Below are 6,521 nucleotides of genomic sequence, written 5' to 3' on the forward strand. Positions count from 1 at the left end.
ACCACAAGACCCTCTGAACCAGCCCAGGGAATCCTGAAATAAACGGATCCCCACTGATAAATACCACGGACAGAACTCCGGCGTCTCAGAAATAAATCCATAAATCCGACTTATAAATAGAACTCTGATCAATAACTGAACCAATAGTCACCATCAAAGTCACCATCAGACCATGCATCTGTAAGAATCAACCCTCCCCTCACAGGTGAATTCTAATCAGGTCATCCTAAGGCGGATAATGATCTCGACAATCGGGCCAAGATACTCAACGGGTTTGCCCTTTCGGGTGTGCCGTTGCAGCTCCCTTAAGATTGTCTAAGCCAAAGATCCGGGAAAGATCGGTCACCGAAGTCACCAGCTCAGATGAGGTGAATCAACCAAAGTGGATACTCCACAAAGGAAGAGCACTCTCAAATAAACCTCGTCCGGCTTGTGGTATGTCACGTCGCCAAAAACATGTTGACCTAACATGAGAGGCAACATGAGACCACACTAATCCTAGGTGTATACTCGGGCCTGGGTTTTAGCCCCACTCAGAACACCCACCCCAAATCAGAGAAACCAACCTGTACAGAAGACAGCACAATGATAGTATGATGCAGGCAAGCATTTATGCAAATATATACACAACATAATAATAATAAATGCAATAAATAGAGTAACACAAGCAACCTAAACTATCCTAGAGAACGCTAGGAGTGACTCGCTTAGGGAAGATGGACCGGCAAGAGGTCAACTTCTTGTGTCCCCAGCAGAGTCGCCAGTTGTCGCATCCGCGAAAAATAACCGGCGGGAATGAACAAACAAACAGAGCCGCCACCGTGCGTTATTTATCCCAAAAGAGGGAAAGGAAACGCTCGAAGTAAACCTGGAAAAGACATGGTCTCGCGACAAAAGAGAGATGGGATCGGGAGTCGGTTATGCGAAGGGAAGGTATTAGCACCCCTATGCATCCGTCGTACTCGACGGGATCCACGCTCAAAAGGATAGAAGAAAGGTTGCTAAACACTGCTCACAAACTGCACACACACACTAAAAGGAGACTCAGATGGAAAAAGAGGGGAACGGGCTCGCTAGGATATCGCATCCTATGCCTACGTATCTCATCTGGAATGAGAATCAGAGCTACCGTAGTTCGGCTAACGCACGCCAAACAAAACCCACACTGGAAACCGACTGCCAATCGCTGGACTTACGTCAGACTCCACACAAACAGGCAAACATGGAAACCGAATGCCAATCACTAGACTTACATCAGACTCCGGACCAACAAACCCACACAGGAAACCAACTGCCAATCGTTGGACTTACGTCGGACTCCAACACACACAAAGGGGTTGAAAAAGAAAAAGGGCGCCCGGAGAGATCAGCTCATCTCCTGCCTACGTACCTCATCTGGTATGAGGATCAGGGCGACGTAGTTCCCCTAAATGGAGAAAGAACTTCTAACCTAACCAGAGACTGGGAGATGACAAACTAGAAGGGAGCCTAACTCGAGCCTAATAACTATCATGTAATCCACAATGGTCCTAGGTTGAGGTTTCTATCTAACTTGCACAGGGAGCAAGCTATCCTAAACAGCACAGTCAAACAACACAAGCACAATAAACAATCACACACACTATATGCAATCAATTGGGCTCATACAAGGTTAAGCTGAAAAAGCAAGCCAACTGGAATGGGGTGTGGTTAGCTCTTAACCCTAACATTGAGAGTTAGGGTGAAGCAGATGGAATGGGAAGTGAGGATAAGACCCCACAACTCTTATCCCTGGCCTGGGAGAGCTTGACTCAAAATGGAAAACGTGGGAGTTCAGAATGTAGGAACTCTTCTCCACAGATGACTGACACAACATAGATCTTGGGCTATTATCCACACTGCATCAACACAAGGTGTGTGAGCAAAGTGAATGACACACTGAGTAGCAGGACATGGATTACACATCTCTTTTATCTGCCAATTGCCTCTTAAGAGGTCTTTACCTGCTTGGCACAAAAGTAAACATTCACAAGCATTGCCTCTTAAGGAGGGCTGCAGACAGGTGCCTGCCCACATAACAGGACAGGTCTTCCAGACTACATGAAGTCAAAGGAGTTATACCTCAATGGTTAAGCAACCAAGCAAAGCAAAGTTCACAATAAACTTAAAGCAACTTAAGTACCTGTGGAAACATCAGACAAATCAGTACAATGTTCAGACAAACAGATAACAGTTAATAAGCAACAGACTATCCCAATGTACAAAAGGTGTAAGCCAAAAGGCAAACTCAAATGAGTTACCATCAACCTACAAAAACACACAATGTTAGTAATCACAAGCAAACATCAATGCTCAAATGAATGGAGCATCATTAACCATGGAACTTGAATGCTTAACCTGAAATCAAAGCTCAAACATAAGCAACAAACCACTAGGTCAAAGCCTAGGGTCAAAGATGGAGAAAAAATTCAAAACAGAAGCTGAAAATTAACATGAATCAACTTCAAACACATCTTGAAACGTTCCAAAAGGTCTCACATCAATATCATTAACCAAAAGCATTTCATGATCAATTAAAGTTCAAGGCAATTTTAAGGCTCAAATGTGATCAACCAGAATGAAAAATCTCAATTAAATTAGAAATGATTCAAATAATTCCAGCAAAATTCATGCTTATTCACAACATTCATAACATGTATCATACAAACAAATCAGGACAATTGGAGATTATTTGGCATGGCAAACACATCACATAAGTTGGACAAGCAAAGGTGTGACACAAATTGTCACACCAACTTAACATGATCATAAAACAGAAATGATAAATGGTAAAAATACCAAATCAACACCAAAGTGTCTAGTTTCATCATGCAAATTTTCAGAATCATTGGATTAAAGACCATCATTTCACAAATGAATAAGCAAGGCAAGGTACAAAATGGATACATGTTCACATACCCTAGCACAAAAAATTAATCAGCTAAGCACAATTTTGGAATTAATGATCAAAAAATAATAGACAAGATAAAGATCATGATGCAAAAAATTGGGATTAATTTTCAATTAGATATGATTTTTGCAAGATGAGGAAAAATGAAAAAAAATGATATGAAGCATGTATAGAAATGTATGGAGGGAAATGAGAAAAAATGAAGGCATTTGAAAAAAGGTTGCAGCCAAGAATCGAACTCGGCTGAAGTTTAAACTGGCGCGCGCCAAGGTGCAACGCACCGTTTCACTAAAGCTGACGTGGTCCAATTAGAATTAAACCCTAGGAAACACATGCAACATGCAGAAAGCATTCCAGAAAGATCAAAAGCGTTGCCTAAACTCAATCATCATCTTCTTCATCGTGCCATCATGAACAGTGATATGCAGCAAGAACAAAACTCCCAGAAATCACAATTGAACACATCATTGTGTAGATCCTTCATCAAGGATCACGAATCCATGCATGGTTTAGCCTAATTCCAACTATCATGAGCAAATCGAAGCAAACAACATTCATGCACAAAACTTTAAATTGACCTAACTAACTCAACTTTGCATGGAATTTCATGGTTCAAAGCTCAGCATCACCAGCAAACTTAGATCTACAACAATAGCATAATAAATTTGAGAATTAAGAGAATCAATTTGGAACCTCTTGAAGAGCAGAACTGGAATTCGTGTGGTTCAAGGTCTTGTGATGCTCAACAGTTCTTCCATAATGCTTGTATGAGTGATTGGAAGAGAAAACGCAGCTCAATTGTGCACGATTTTGCCAGAATTTGAAATCACCATTGTTGCTTCAAGCTCCAAGAATGCTGCAATCTTGCACTGTTTCCTCCAATTCCTCGTGCAAATCTCCTCAATAACACTTCAGAAACAAGAATCAAGCAAGAGGAATGGATTGGATGTGAAGAAATTGCAAGAAAATTTGAGAGGAAAATTTTTGTGATTTTGATCTAGATCTGAAATAATGAATGCTCCCCTGAAAAACAGTTAGGGTTTTGGTTTATATAGGTCATGCTAATCACTCTTTAATCATGTTTAAGCCAATTGGTAAGTGAGTTTAGCAAAAATGAGGTGTAAGTGCAAATTGCCTTTTTCACCTTATGCATGAAGTGCATGCATGAACAGTGCACGAAAATCTTTTTAATTTCACTTAAAATTCCATTTTGGAGCCAATGGCAATGGTGAAATGTTCAAATAATGCACCAAATTTTAATTTTAATTTTTCCCTCCAAAAAGCCAATGAATTATCAAATGCTCATATGAATATAATTTGTGCAATGAAATGCATGGTTTGGAAAGTAGAGGTTAAAAGAAGAACAATGCAAAAAGAGCCATCCAATTTGGAGCTTTGGTTGAGAAGTTATGCCCATTTGAAGTTCCATACACACTTTGCCATGCTTTGATCATATCTCCTTAACCACACATGAGAAATTGATGATCTTGGACTTTTTGGAAATGGGAGAGAAAGATCTACAACTTTCATGTTCAACAAAATTTCATTTGAAGCTTTCTTGATGATGTAATTTGAAGTTGAAGCTAGGCTAAAACCTTTCCATTTTTGGCAAATTTAAATTATAGGTCACTTTCTATTTTTGGAAAGTTTTGACCTGACTTTAAATTCTTCAATGTTGATGTTTGAAATGTCAAATGAGACTTGTTTGAACATGAATGAAGTATTTCTAGCCACTTCCCACCTCCAAATCCACAGTTGACTTGGCAGTTGACTTTTATGGTTGACAGATGACTTGAACATACACTGATGATTCTGAGCCTCAACCACTTGATGAAATGGCACCAAAATGAAACCCTAGCTTATACAAGCTCAATAAAATCACATGATGATCTCCATCTCATTAAAGACCTATCTCCTTGCAGAACCCTGACTAGAAGAATGCAACTGATTAGGGTTGACCAGAGGTCAAAACCCTAATCCCAAGGAATCTGATCAGGAATAATGAACCATGATGATGATGGTGTACCATTTCAACCAAGATAATACCCAACCTTCTTGAGGAACCAAAACCCTAATTGAAGCACAAACCTCAAATGATTAGTGATCAATTCATGAGACCCTCAGGCTTGAATCTTTTAACCCCTCTATCTTCTGATAAAGACCTAGGAGGATGACTTGCTTATTTCACATGATATGCAAAGATGTAATGCCTAATGCCCTAAAATGAGATGCAATATTCTAGGCTAGTCCCAAGAGAGGAGGGCAAATTTTGAGGTGTTACACCTGTTCGCTAACTGCTTGATTTGCTCACTAGTGTGTATGTTTTGATTTAAGAAATCTTTATTTGTTTGGGCTTGGGTAGCTATAAAGGTTTCCATCATTATTTCCATGTTTGATTTCCTAGGAGCATTTTGAGTATTTGCAGCAGCTTTATGATATCCTGGTGGTACAGCAGGTGCTTGGTTAGGTGCATACAGTGCATTATTATTTTTGTACGAGAAGTTAGGATGGTTCTTCCAACCTGGGTTATAGGTATTTGAGTAAGGGTTTCCTTTAGCATAGTTCACCTGGTCAATAGAGGTTCCCGTCAAGAGTTGACATTCTGGGGAAGTATGTCATTGAACTCCGCATATCTCGCAGTTTGGTGCTACGGCAGCCACGGTGGTTGCTGGTGTTATGGTCAAGTTGTCTATCTTCTAGGTCAGGGCATCTACCTTGGCGTTGACATGGTCAAGATTGCTTAATTCGTACATGCCGCCCTTCGGTTGAGGTTTCTCTATAAAGGTTCTTTCGCTTCCCCATTGGTAATGATTCTGGGCCATACTTTCGATGAGTTGATAGGCCTCGTTGTATGGTTTATCCATTAGTGCACCACCTGCGGCAGGGTCTATTGTCAATCTTGTATTGTACAAGAGACGGTTATAAAAATTGTGAATGATCAGCCATTCTTCTAGACCGTGATGTGGGCGTAGCCTCATCATGTCTTTGTATCTCTCCCAAGCTTCAAAAAGTGATTCATTATCCTTTTGTTTAAACATGTTTATTTGGGCTCTTAGCATAGCCGTCTTACTAGGTGGGAAATATCGGGCTAAGAAGACTTTCTTCAACTCGTTCCACGTAGTGACAGAGTTGGATGGTAGAGTCTGGAGCCAAGCTCTAGCTCTATCTCTTAATGAAAATGGGAAAAGACGGAGTCTTATAGCTTTAGAGCTGACACCATTCGCTTTCACCGTGTCTGCGTATTGCAAAAATACTGACAAATGTAGGTTCGGGTCCTCCGTGGGACTACCTAAAAACTGGTTTTGCTATACGGCTGACAACAGTGAGGGTTTTAGCTCGAAATTGTTGGCTTCGATCGTAGGGGCAGTGATGCCGTTATGAGGTTCATCCTGTGAAGGGATTGCATAATACTTAAGAGGACGGTTTTGCACTGGTTCGGCCATCTCTGGTTGAACAACTGATTCAGAAGTAGGAATGTTAAGGTCAGGAAGTTTTAGCTTGATATGATGTTCCCGTATCAAGTCTCGTATCCGGCGGTCTAATCTAAGATAACGCTCGGGTTCGTCGAATTGTAGCTTTAATTTCTCGCCTT

At 40.6% G+C, this 6,521-nt stretch overlaps 1 non-coding gene across 1 annotated transcript; it reads left to right on the forward strand.

The window, feature by feature from the left end:
* The first annotated feature begins 5,881 nt into the window (after positions 1–5,881).
* LOC127116369 (small nucleolar RNA R71) lies at positions 5,882–5,988 on the forward strand. Its single transcript, XR_007801318.1, has one exon. It is a non-coding gene; the product is annotated as a small nucleolar RNA R71 (small nucleolar RNA).
* The last annotated feature ends 533 nt before the right edge of the window (positions 5,989–6,521 follow it).

Source organism: Lathyrus oleraceus, chromosome 1 (genome assembly GCF_024323335.1).
Source record: "Lathyrus oleraceus cultivar Zhongwan6 chromosome 1, CAAS_Psat_ZW6_1.0, whole genome shotgun sequence".
NCBI lineage: Eukaryota > Viridiplantae > Streptophyta > Magnoliopsida > Fabales > Fabaceae > Lathyrus > Lathyrus oleraceus.